Raw genomic sequence first — 13935 nt, 5'->3', positions numbered from 1 at the left:
GAGTTGTGTCGACATAGGGATCTCTCTTGACACTTTAGCACTTTTCTAATAAACAATACCTCTATCGTGTCCCCGGATCAAGTGGGGCTACCCGTTGAGTTTAAGCATATAAATAAGCACAAGAAAAGAAACTTACAAGGATTCCTTTAGTAATGGCGAGTGAACTGGGAAAAGCCCAACTTGAGAATCAGACAGCCATGTTGTTCGAATTGTAGTTTGTAAAAGCGCCCTCAGCGACGGACCGAGCCCAAGTCCCTTGGAGGGGGGGTTGGGTATTGGAAAATTGGTGTCTAAAAATACTACTTTCTTAGCTAAATGGCTTTGACAGTTGCCCTAGAGGATTCTTCCCCTTGGCATAGAGTCATTAGAAGCAAGTTTGGGCTAAATGAGAAATGGGTGGGATACCAATTGGATTTTAGATGTTCTTCAAAGAGCCCACGGAGATCTATCTCTAAAAATTGTCCCCTTTTCATTCCCCATATCATATTTTTGGTGGGAAAGGGTTCTCTTGTTCATTTTTGAAAAGCTCTTTGGTTGGGAAATGTAATTTTGTCCACCTCTTGCCCTCGTCTCTTACGTTTGAGGTCAAGGCAAAATAGCATTATTTCTTATTCTGTTGTTGATTCAAGCAATTCTTTGGCTTCTTGGGATTTTCATTTTCAAATATCTCTTAATTATAAGGAGATGGATGAGTTGCCCTCCTTGTTGATTTTGTTGAATAAATGTAACACTTCTTTGTGAGTGGATTCTCGTTCTTGGTCCTTGGATCCTCGAGGGTGTATTTATGAAAATCATTTTCCGAGCTATCGACCCATTATAATGTTTCGTCTCCTCCTGTATTACTATTTTAAAGGCCAAAGTTCTCCCCAAAAATCAAGGCTTTTGATCTTTCTTAATAGAATCAATACCAACAACTTGTTGCAGATTAGGAGATCATTAAAGGCACTCTCTCTATATGTTTGTGTGCTTTGTTATAATAATTCAGCAACAGCATCTCATATTTTTCCGCCTTGTAATTTTTCCTAGAGATTGTGGAAGAATTTATTTGGATTATTGGCAGAGAGCTGGGTTTGCCCAAATTTTCTGGAGGGCTTTTTAGCTATTTCATTCATGATTTTGGAAGGAAAAAGTGACAAGGATGCATTACGGAAACACACTAGTCTTTTTTTTCTTTTGCATTGTTGTGGAGGTTATGGTTGGAACATAATTCACGTATTTTTTTAGGGCAGAAAAAGTTGTTTGCTAGTTGGGAAAAGATTCATTACCTAGCATCAAATGTCAAGAGCCAAGCTTGTTCGGTGCATTATGCTTGCCTGTGACTGCTTGTCTTGTGTGCATGGGGTCAATTACCATCATGTAAATAGCAGTACAGGTTTATGCTTCGAGTATGTTCATGTCTTAATATAAAGTGGGAGTATGACTCCTTGGTCATTTTGATGTTTCTTAGTGCCAAAGCTAAAATAGGATACAAAGCTCTTTAAGGGAATGTGAGTGTTCATTAATCTTGTAAAGCTCAATAGCATTTTGTAAACATGCTAAGCCTACTTCCTTCCCTCACTAAACACACATTGCCTACGCATGTGTTGTTAACGAATTATGTTGCTTCAATGTTTACCACATGCTTTTCATTTGCTTTCATGAATTGCTTACTGCTTCAGCTTACTTTTCATTCATTGCTTTGAATGTGTTCTTGTGGTAAACTGCAGTATCCTTCAGCAGCTAATTAGTTAAGCAAGAGTGCTTCAGCTAGTGCCGCACAGCCCTTCGCAAGGTGTGAAGTGTTCATCCTGTGACAGTGGTGTGTTGGTTATGGGCATTTAAAAGGAGTAAGCTTCTCAGATGTTCAACAAGACTGGTGATATCCGATGACTTTATTATGCAAGCCGTGTCTTTTTTTGTTTGTTTGTTTCTTTTTCTTTCTTATGCTGTTTTCTGAATTTTCTTTCAAGCTTGTCCCAGATTGACAGTTGGGAGATATATTCTTCTCCTTTTTGTATATTCTTAATCTATAAATGAAATTTCTTCTCTTGTTATCAAAAAAAAAAAAAACCTGTCTACTAGGACAATACTGTCTGGTAAAAAAGGCAGATATTTGACAAAATCATCAAAGCTCCATATTTGAGCATAAATAGTATCTCAAACTTACAAAATATCTTAATATGACAATTCCAAAACATTACCATTCAAGCAATCAATTTTTGGTGCTTAATCAATGATTCAAGTTTTTTATCTCAAATATTTAACCATATAAAATATGTCTAAAAGAATATATATACAGACACATACACATACATATAACACACAATAATATATAATTAACATGCTAAAGTATAACAAACATTTCATTTACTCAAGCCCCTTTTGTATTAATCATAAATGCAGTGCAATTTCTGCACCAGGATAGAGCAGTGGTTATCCAGAATTCTTGTTGTTCACATAGATAACGTTTTCCATGTGCCAAGAAATCAGGAAAATACATAAAATGATGCCTCTCTATGTTATTGAACTTGTTATCCAATAATATGCAATACATATTAATTACACTTATATAAAAGGCTAAATTAAACACTAGCCCCTCAGCTTTCACTAAATTGCACATTGCACCCCAAACTACAATCCTTGGCATTTAACTCCCTAAAATTTCAACAAAAAAAAATCCTGCAATTGCATATCTGCTGACAGGCCACATAAACCAACAAGTGAACAGTGAGTCCATTTTGTCAAATCCCTGTTTTGCCTCTAGAAGGCAGAATGAAACACTTAGGCAACCTCTGCACTCAAGAATGCATGACCTCTTCCTCACCCTCTTCCCTCCCTCCCCCTCCATCATCTCCCCAACCAAAGCTTCAATCTCCTGTCACTTCACATCATGATTAACCTCCATCCTAGTCCCCCACTCCCAAGCCCATACTCCAGGTCATGCTCTGCACTGTGAAAACAAAGTCATCCATCATTCTGCTCTGCACAAACAAAAACAAAAAAAGGCATCCCATCATAAGCACCTGCAATATGCTCTCTATCATGAGTTCTACCCACAACAGCTCAAAAAAGCATCCACCACAGGATAAGAACCTGAAATTGTGAGCACTAACTCACCAGCAAAGCTTTGTCCTAAACTTCCTCAAAGAACTTTTTTCCAGTAAGGCAGCAGACCCCTGCCCTTAACTTCCTCAAAGAACTCTCTCTGTAAGGCAGCAGACCCACCCATGAAAAAGGTGGGTGCAGTTGGCAAGCCACTGCACAAGCTCGAGCAGGTGCTGGGGGTCATACTGTGATGCTACCATAGCGACAGACATGGGACAATTGAGCTGGCAAATGGGGTGGGACTTGGTTCAGCCCATTCAAAAATTACACCAAAGCATAATCCAGATTTTTTCATTAATATCATAGAACCTAAGTCTGCTTTTATAGACCTAGTTCTATTAAAATAAATCTAAATGTTTTCTTCCTTAAGAAGTTATTATGTATTGATATATGTGGAGAATTACAGGTATTTATTTTATTTTATTAATCTGAAAATAATGAAGCTAATGCTTTTATAATAAATCTGAATGTTTTCTCTTAGGATTTATGCATTGATATTTGTTGAGAATTATTGACATTTGTTTTTTAACTCTGAATGTTTTCTCTTAGGATTTATACATTGATATTTGTTGATAATTATTGACATTTGTTTTCTTAAGTATTTATATTGCGGAAATATAATTATTTAAATTCCAAAGATGGAAGATTCTATAATTCAAAATGATGTTATTGATATGATGTCAAGTACAAATGACCTAATGCAATTGAAGAACCAGCTGCCACTTCGGAATTTTAGAATTTATACTAGACTATATGTAATGCAAAACATGATTTCAATGTAAATACAACATATATTGACCTTTATAGAATATATGAGAACAATATTCTATTTCATGACAATTTATACTTGAATCTTGTTTTATTGGAATCTCAAATCATTTAAACTACGCTCAGTTGTTTGATCCAGGAAATTAAAGAGCAGACAATAAAACAGGTCTTTTCAGTTCTTGTTTTCAGTTTTAGGAACATTACCAAATGGGTTCTGGCTTCCAAATTTCAGTTTCAGTTTCAGTTTCAAGCTTTTGTTTTCAGAATTTTTTCTAGTCAATAAATCCTCCTCTATCTGTTGTGGGTCGAGGGCTCCTTCTTCAAACTCCGATTCATATTTTTCATAGAGAAATCTCAGATCAACAATAGAACAAGATCCATTTTGCATCATATCTAAGGGATTTCTCGGTTCAGGCCGAAGAAGCAATGTCACATAACAAGTGGCTCTAAAATAAGCAGTCATTTTTCATTTGTCTTTGAGCAACGTGCAGATCAAACCTTGACTGGATCACCCTTCAAGCCTAGCCCATGGGCCATAAATTTTCCTTACCATTTCATCACAAACCAATTTACTTCAAATTAGAAGCAAAATACTAACACATTGTAATCCCATACACACATATTAACACAATTGAAGATAGCATAGTAGACTAACAAACTAAGCAACTACTATAGTTGCTCAAGTCAAGAGACCAACTCACAGTAATGAATATTTGTAATCAAATCAACAGCCCAAAAAATTATTCAAATCCTAATTCCTACAGCACTATTTTGTCAGATAGTTCTCCCAAAGGAGAATTAATGTGCCCCAATGTAACACAAGTAAATTCATGAGTGTGTGTATATTTATTGGGTCATAAATCAATTGGTATTCGAATTCCTGCAAGTCTCAAGTGGAATGTATGTAATGTGTTACTTCTTTAACAAGAGAACGTCTTTAAAGATTTCTCCACATGATTAATTAGGGTCGCTAACCTTCCAGATATAAAAGGCACACGATATCCCATCAATTGGAAAATTGGAAGGTCACAAGGAAACCGCATAGATTAGAATATCACTGTTCTATACAGAAGATTAAAAAAGAATGCTACTTCGCTGATTGCAAAACTTGGATCAATCTTGAAGCTTATCCATTGAGCAACAATGGTTGGAGGATAGTATGTACTCAGCTGCATATTGACTATATTTAAATTTGGTATCAGAGTCACCCTCAAGTTCATGTTACTCAGTACTAAGATAACTAATCAATTGGCATAATTATTAATCAAGTCCTTGATATAATATAGTTTTAGATCATATTTAGTATCACTTATACATTGGTTTATTTCAATACGATCGATTTTATGATCATACAATCAGGTAAGGATCTTGCCAAGAGTTGCCTCCCATATGAAAAAGGAGACCTTTGAAGGAGCTATTGTTTTCTAGTTGAGAACCCAAGGGAAATTAAAAGCTGCAAACCACCAGGGAGCTAGGACTTTGAAGTAAGAAGTGACTGAAAATACCATCTTTGTTAAAGGACACTTTGGCTTATTGGAGGTGTTCTAAGACTGAATTTTATAAAGGTAATGGAAGAATTGTCAGAATATCCATCTCCCAATCAAAAGCATTCCTAATTTCCTGATCAAAGGAATATACCAAATCATCCCCTGACTAGAAAACTTCAAGTGCTGGCTAATAAGGGCGTCTTTTTTGCAAGCTAGCCTAAAGATAGAGGGGTATTTGGTACTGAGCTGGGATTCACCACAGTTGATGTCATGCCAAACCCCATTTCACAACTGGAAAAAATGGAACGGAAGTTACTCTATACTCTCCTGATGTATCTTCAGACTCCTGTGCTGTGGGGTTCGTTCACCTCTTTTGAAATCCAGCCATTGTGATGGAAGCTGTATTTATTGGCAATGACTTCTCTCCAGAGATGCTCCTTCTCAATCATGAATCTCCTAAGCCACTTCCACAAGAGAGCCTTACTGAAGGTGAGAAGAGATCTGTGGCCTAAACCTACCTTTTGCATGGGTTCTTTGACAACCCCCCATCTAACAAGATGATATTTAAAGCCCTTGCCCATATTCCCCCAAAAGAATCTTCCTTGTATGCTTTCGAATCTTTTGGCTACAGCACTGGGCATGGGTAAAAGAGACATAAAGTAGACTGGAAGATTGGAAACAGTGCTCTCAGGGGGCATGAGTCTGCCCCCTTTTGACAATTAATTCCTTTTCCATCCTACCAACTTCCTTTCAAATCTGCCAATTATAGGGTCACAAAGTCTCTTGTCTTTAAATTTCGCTCTAGTGGCCATAATGGAATGAAAATGTCATTTTTCAATAAACACCCCTAATATAAAATTGTTTAATTTTAAAAAAAAAAAATTTAATATGACTTCAATTCAACATTAATTTTTATTATAGTTTTTTGCATTTTTGGATCAGAATATATTTTTTCATTTTTTATAATAAATAAATTTTTTTGTTTGGATTTTCATGTCATTTTCAGTAAACAATAATAAGAATAATAATAACAAACCACTATTGCTCTTATATTATTAATCTAATTACTATTTTTCTTTTTTCTTTTTTTTTTGCCATAACTTTGATAATTACCAATGAGAAAAAGTGAGCTAGTTATTGTTAGTGGTAGTATAAAAGCAAAGGGTAAACCTAAAATAACTTGGAATGAGATGGTGACTAATGATTTAATAGCTCTTACATTGTCGGAAGAAATTATCAACAATAATGTAAATTAGTAGAAAATGATTCATGTAATCGACCTCACCTGGTGAGACTTGAGGCTTGGTTTGTTGTTGCTGCTGTTATAATTTTTTTTCTTTTAGATAGCATTGTTGTTGTTATAAGTATCATTCTTACAATTATAATAATAGTTATTTTATTATTATTGTAGTCATGTTGTTATTTTTTACTGTCTTTAGGATAAATATATTGTTGCTGTCATTATTATTTTTTACTGTTATTATATAATACTAATTAATATTTTTATTAGAGCTGTTGTTATTATAATAGTAGTATTATTTTAACAGCCATTATTATTCTTATCAATTTTGTCGCATTATTATTTTTTTATTATTTTTATAATAAAATATTCTGATAATAATAATAATAATAATAATAATAATAATATGTTATTTTCATCATTCTGTGGTACGGCTGAAAAATGGTCAACATGTATATTTTTAGAATTTATTATTTAACGAGGATTTGTCTTTCAAAAAAAAGAGGCAGGAATGGAATTGCAATTCCTAATGGGAAGAGGAGGAATCACCATCCGAATGGAAAATCAGCATTCCAAGGAATGCAATTCCACCATCATTTACGCAAACCAAACATGAAAATCACGGTCAGAAGTACAATCCAGTTCCAGCCCTGATTCTGCAAACAAAACAGTGGGTAAGGGATAGAAGTTTACTGTCTCTCACATATGCCTAGAATTGTTAAAGCCAAAAATGCTAAAAACTGTTTGGTATCATTCCAGTATTCTATTTTCTATTTTCTATTTTCATTTTTATACAATGAGGAACATGCTCTTTCTTGTTTCTATAATCAGTTTAAATTGAAAACCAAATTTTATGGTTTTCAGTTGTTTTTGCATGTTGTCGCTACAATCCTTTAATATCCACAATTGACTTTCACAGATTAAATGATTCGTTCAATATAATAATTTTTAATAAAAATTAAAATAAATAACCATGTGACTTTAAATATGTTCAAAATAGGAATGTCCATAAAATTTATAAAAACTTGAAAAATTAATAAAAGTCAATCAAAATAATCATTTTTACCATCTTCCAATTTCTTGGAGCACTAAAAAGTGATATAAAAAACACAGTAATTAAATAAAAAACAATTAATTTCTAGTTGTTCTTTAAATACTTTTTAAATTTACATAGTTTAGATTTCTATTCTTTTTCTCATTTTTTAATTGTTATTAGATTCAAGGGCAAAAATATAAATTACTTCACTCAGCCTTCAATTTGTTTTAGTTTTGAAAATATTAAATGTTACTAGTTTTCAATTTTTACTTTCTTTTTCTAGTCTTCAATTATCATTTCTAGTTTCCAATTCCATAGTTATTTATGGCAGCACCAAACAAGCCCTAAGTTTCTTGAGGATTTTGAGGTGAGTGGGAGTAATCTTCCTCACAATGTTGTTTCTTAAGGAAGAACGGGTGTTTGTTGAGACATCAATTAAAGAATTAGTTGTCCAAGGTAATCAACGTCATTCAAGAGCAACCAATTCACACATAATCAGCCTATGAGGAACATGGCAACATCAAGTCCACTTCACAAAATTTTCTAAAGGAAGAAATAGAATTAAGAAAATCAACAAGAATAAAGAAACTGCCCTTTTTTTATGATTATGTTGTATGCCAAAAACAGACATTGACGTCAGAGTATAGATTCAAAAATCAGCATTACAGCGTTACTGTCATGTAACAATATTGGCACCTTCCGAAACCACTAAGGGATGATATCACATAGGTGTCCTTAATTTGCATTCATAGAAACGATATCATCCAATACAATCCATTACAGTTTTGTAATGGCAGTTATGGTTCACTACATGCCATTACTATCTAACACTGCTTTATGCCCCCAAACTTCTTGTGAATTGCTTTAACAATTTCTTACGGTAATTTTGTACTTTTAAAAACATGTCAAGCTTTTAATTGAAACAGATTTGTAAACTATATTCGTCATACTTCAATTAGTCGAGAATTAAACTTAAATTCATAGAACATGAGCAAATCATCTATTATGTAGGAGAACAAAAATCATAAGTTTAAGTTTTTGTTGTTGATATAAATTATATTTGTAACACACATATTTATCCTTCTATTACCAAAAATATATATATTAAAACTTAATTTGAAATCGAAGCAATCTCTAGTCTTTGCTCCATGCCACTTAACACTTATTAGATGTTTATGCTTTTATATGATTATTATGCTATGAAAAATTGATCCATTTTTATGTTTCATTATTTAATTATTTCTTAGATTAAATTATATTTATAATCAATAAAATAGTGATTAGTAACACTGTAATAGTAACAAGGAAAATCTCCATTTAGTGGCAAACTAACCAACTTAACATTCATCATACTTGCCATATGATATATCTACTTTGATTAAAAATGTTGGTTAAACATCATTCAAGACATTAGTGTGTGAGATTTTGGAGTTAAAACATGCCTATCTATAAGTTTTAACAAGTTTGCTAATGCCATAAATAAATTAACAGATGTAGCATCCATTACGCATTATATGACACCCAAAACAACTACAACTGTTACATTACCCTTACGTGGCCCGCCACGCTTTTTCTAAGACTATGCGTCAGACTTAAGGATGTTTTTAATTTGTTTTCACACGCCATGAATGACAACATTCCATATAGTAGTATGCTGCCATGAAGGAAGAGATGGAGTTGATGGCTAAGAACCAAGTTTGGGATCTTATTGAGTGACCAAAAGGAACCTCTGGGTAGTATGGGTTTATAAGGCCAAAGGAAACTCATCTAGTAAATTCAAACCATATAAGGCTATACAGGCAGCCAAATAATTCACATGAAGAGAATGCATCAATCGCCATGACATCTTCTCCACTATTTAAAAAGGGTTTTTTTAGAGTGATCATGCTTTGATGGTTAATTTTGATTAGGGTTGCATCTAATGGATGTGGAAGCATCTTTTTGGAATAGTGATCCTCTGGAATAGGTGTATATAGTCCAGCCTCAAGATTTTTTTTATCAAGATAATCATTCAATTGTCGGCTTAAAAAAACCATATATAGCTAACAGGCTTCTCACCGGCACTTACAGTTCCAAAATTACTTCATATGGCTTTATGAAGAACAAGGTTGATCAATCTATATACTGCCAAATCAGTGGTAGCAAATACATTTTCATAGTACTATATGTCGATGATATTTCACTTGCAGCCAGGGATTGCTGCATGATACAAAAGATTTTCTTCCTCAAACTTTGAAATGGATAATATGGGTGAAGCCTCTTACATCATAGACAGAGATAGTCCCAAAGGACATTGGGACTATCTCAAGAAGCTTACACTGAAAAGATTTTTCAAAGTTCAGAATGAGTTCTTATTCATCTACAACAGCCCCATAAATAGAAAGTGACAAATTTAGTCTCAATAAGTTGCCAGCAAACACTTTCAAAGATCATAGGAAAAACACATCCTACGCTTCTATAATTGGCAGTTCAGTGTATGCATTTCAGTTGTGACATTGGGTTTGCAGTAGGAATGCTGGCTAGATATCAAAGTAAGCCAACACTAGAACACTTGAAAGAAGCTAAGAATGTAGCAGTATTTTCAAGGCACCAAGGATTTTCATCTTACCAACGTTCTGTGGTTAGTTATTTAGATTCATATATTGCTCAATATTTTAATGCTACAAAGTCCACTAGAAGATTTATTTTTCTTGTTTCTAGAGGTGCCATATCTTGGAAAAGTGTTAAGCAAGTGATAGTTGCATCTTCAACTATGGAAGCAAAGTTCATTGAACACAACAAAACTACATCACAGGAACTATTGCCACAAAATTTTATCACAGAATTGAAGATTGCTGATTTCATATATGAGTAAACTTTCATTGTGATACTATAGCTGTAATTTTCTTTTGTAAAAATTATGAGTGACAACAAAGTGAACACATTGACATTAAGCATCTTGCTGTTAGAGAGAGAGAGTCAAGAACAATGACGAGCTATTGAGACATAAAGACTAAGTTCATGCTTGCAGACCATATCACTAAAGCTTTTTGCAGGCTGCTAGCTACACTTCATAGAGGTCATGGTGGAGCATATGGGAAATATCAGCTCCTTAAATGAGTAATTTTTGCTTTCTCAGGTGGAGCATATGAGCCTATTTATTTATAAGTTTATGACATTTGTGCACATAAGCTTTGTCATAAATTGTGTATCCATTAGGGTTATTAAGAGGGATCATGAATAGTTGTTAGAAATTCATTCATAAAATAATAATTTTACCTCATTGAGTACTTTCCAAGAGAATGCCATACACTGTAAACAAAATGAGGTATTTTACTAAAGAAAATGACCACCATGATTCATGCATTGATATTTTCCAACTAAGAAGGAGGCTTTTCTGACTAGATGGTTTGGATATTGTTCTTTTATGGTCAATATAATTTTTTTAGATTTTATATATCAATGCCTTGCGTCATGTGGGCAAAGTGGGTGAATGTTAGACACGTCTCCTGATGGAAACTTTATTTGGCCCACTATATATACATATATATAACGTATGTATATTATAGGGTGATAAAATTAATCGCTATCCAAATTTTTATAAGGCTCTATTGGACTATAGAATGACCGGCATCCACACACCCTACTGATTACCCATTTCAGAAATCACATTCCAGTTGAGATGGGCCTCCCTTCTAGTGCTAGAGTTGCTGATATGATCCAGGGGCAATGCTGGACCTAGCCCAAAAGGATTTCTCCTAATTCCTTGCTTTCAAGGCTAGTTTGGACTTCCTCCCAAACAAAACTATAGAAGATTCTGTCTAGTGGAGTCTAGCATCATCTGGCAGCTTCTCTTTCAAATCTGCTTGGGACCAGCAAGGGGGAAAAGTTCCAGCTCTATTTGTAGATTTTGCGAAACTGTCCTTGAAGACACAAATCATCTTCTGTTTACCTGTTCCCTTACTAAACTAGTTTATGCAACTGCATCTACTGCTCTCCACATTCCAAGATCACACACCAGTCAGGATGATGAAGTCTCCAGATTTTCTACGTTGGCAGGAATTCTTCAGCCACTAAGAAAAGTTCTCTGAGGGCTGCTGCATATCAAGTTTAGAGGGCCCAAAATTCCATGATACTCGAGCAAACTCCTTTCAAGACTGATTCTATTGTACAAACTATTCTTACTGACATCAAAGCCAAATGTAAAGATGTTAAAGGCTTTGAAAATTCTTTTAACTCTCTTTTTCTGATTGTACTCCCCTTTTGAGCTTATAAATTATTCTGCTTTCTTTAAAATTTTAACCAAAAAAAAATAGGCTTCTTCAATGAGAAGAAATCTTTTAAGTTTCCCATGCATAATTAATTAAGGTCCCTAGTCTTATAGATATAAATGGCCAGTGGTATCCCATCAATCTGAAGGCCATACATTGGAATATCAATATTCCATAATGAAGATTAAAAGTGAACGTAAATTTCACCTTAAGAAACTTGGATCAAACTTGAAACTTATCCCTTGAACAAAATAAATGGGGGCCAGTATCATTAACATTTTTTTTTTGGTTTAACCAACAGAATCAAAAGAAGATGAAGCTGGGCAATAGCAGCAAGTCCAAGACATTTTTCAAGGCTAGAAATTGGGGCCCGTGGCAAAATAAGACACATCTAAGCAAATCAGATTAAAAATAAATAAAACAATATTCTATGGCACAAAATAGCTAAGTAGGATATTAACAAACCAAATTAAAAACAAAAAAAAAACAGATTACTGTTCTCCTAGCGGTCAATCAGGAAGTCGAATTAGCAAATAGCAGATTTATAAAGAATAATAATGATGCTATATAAACTGAAAAAGTAGCAAAGAAAATGCACGTGTGCGGAGCAAGTGAAATCGAAAATACAGAACAAAAAAGGAAAAATAAAATGCATGTATACAGAGTATATGTTGGGGCGCTTAAGCAAAGTATTAAAAAGCTTAGAGGGAAAGAGGGATACCATACCTGAACGGTGGATACGATGAACAAGCTTCCTCTGAGAGAGAGAGAGAGAGAGAGAGAGAGAGAGAGAGAGAGATGGACTGCTTCTTGAGAGACTGCAATTACTAATAAGCCAGGAAAACACCTGAGCAATTATATCACTTCAAAACAATTTCAAATGCAATTAAAATTCAAGAAAATTGACAAAATTTAACTCAACAATAAAGAGATTTCACAGTTATGAATTTCCGGTTGAGCACAATCAGCTGCAATTTATTTTATCGAGATGACAACGACTTCCGAATCAGGAGAAGAACAGGGAAATATATAGTCAGCATTTAACTTTAAAAAACAGAGTAGATTTCAACCAAAAAACATGAAGTATAACTGGCTTCATTTATATATGTATCACGGCCGTCTGAGTCTCCAGGTTTCAACCAAAGTAAAGCGACCTGTGCGAGGCCACATTCGCCGAACGCCGGTGCCCGCGCTTCAGCAGCACGGCCCAGCGCCCGCTTTTAACATTCACTCATCTATTTGGCAGATACGCGTGAGAGAGAGGGAGGGGTCGTGGAAAGAACCAGAGAAACCAGAGAGAAAATGAGAAAAAAGACAGATGGGGCATACCTCTTCGCAGACGCGGCACGCCTCTCCGCCGACGTCGGCAGTCGGCGCTGCTTCCAAGCGAAAGAGAGAGAGAGAGAGAGAGAGAGAGAGAAAGAGAGGGATAAGGCTGAAATGCGGCTGCTTTGTATTCGTTCCTAAATCCTAATCCACATGTTTGCTTGTTTGGAGTTCACTTTGAAATGGAATTTGCTGGTACAGGCTTCGAGTACGTATACAGAATAAATTTAAATAGAAGATGTGTTGAAAGCAAATGGAATAAATTAGAAATATAATAAATAAAAATAAAATAAATATCCATCCTTTAGATCTTTGTTCTCTAGGCGTAGACGGGATGAAAAAAATGGGATCATTTCTTAGGAACTTGAAAATTCAATTTGCTTGAGTCCATTTATACATTGAATGAGATGAATGATTTGAATTGCTTTTATCTGCATTAAAATAAGTCCATTAACAAATTTAAAATTTTGTTTTCGTTTATAACAACTAATGTGTAAGTTCATTGATCATCATATATCATTTATTAGGCATTAATTCAATTAGTATATATTCTGTTGGTTAAGACTTAGTATCACACTTCCAACTTTTGTACTACAGTATGCACTTTGAGTTTAGTGCATCCTCGCATTCAAACTCAAATCTAAGTACTTAATTTTCTCATAATCAAAACAAATGTCCCTATATTAATGATTTGAAAAATAAAAATTTATAAATAATTTTATGATTGGTTGTTAAGTGTTTAAT

General features: G+C 34.3%; 2 protein-coding genes across 7 annotated transcripts in view; one reads left to right on the top strand and one right to left on the bottom strand.

Moving 5' to 3' along the window:
- LOC131160239 (disease resistance protein RPM1-like) overlaps positions 1-1998 on the top strand; it is a 47763-nt gene extending 45765 nt beyond the window's left edge. The window contains exon 2 of the mRNA XM_058115681.1: positions 1707-1998. The gene's annotated coding sequence lies outside the window, so the exon portion shown is untranslated. The remainder of the gene's footprint in view (positions 1-1706) is intronic.
- LOC131160247 (chloroplastic group IIB intron splicing facilitator CRS2, chloroplastic) overlaps positions 1-13397 on the bottom strand; it is a 45245-nt gene extending 31848 nt beyond the window's left edge. For 2 of the 6 annotated variants that reach the window (XM_058115702.1, XM_058115711.1), the window contains exons 1-2: positions 13195-13397; positions 12592-12692 (exon numbers count right to left, since the gene is read on the bottom strand). The gene's annotated coding sequence lies outside the window, so the exon portion shown is untranslated. Of the gene's footprint in view, positions 1-12591; positions 12729-13194 lie in introns of all 6 variants that reach the window. The other 4 variants (XM_058115720.1, XM_058115736.1, XM_058115727.1 and 1 more) reach the window with 4 other exon arrangements.
- Between the last annotated feature and the right edge of the window lie 538 nt (positions 13398-13935).

Source organism: Malania oleifera, chromosome 1 (genome assembly GCF_029873635.1).
Source record: "Malania oleifera isolate guangnan ecotype guangnan chromosome 1, ASM2987363v1, whole genome shotgun sequence".
Taxonomy (NCBI): Eukaryota; Viridiplantae; Streptophyta; class Magnoliopsida; order Santalales; family Ximeniaceae; genus Malania; species Malania oleifera.
Note: the sequence above shows the minus strand (reverse complement) of the source record. Positions and strands in the feature narration are given on the sequence as shown.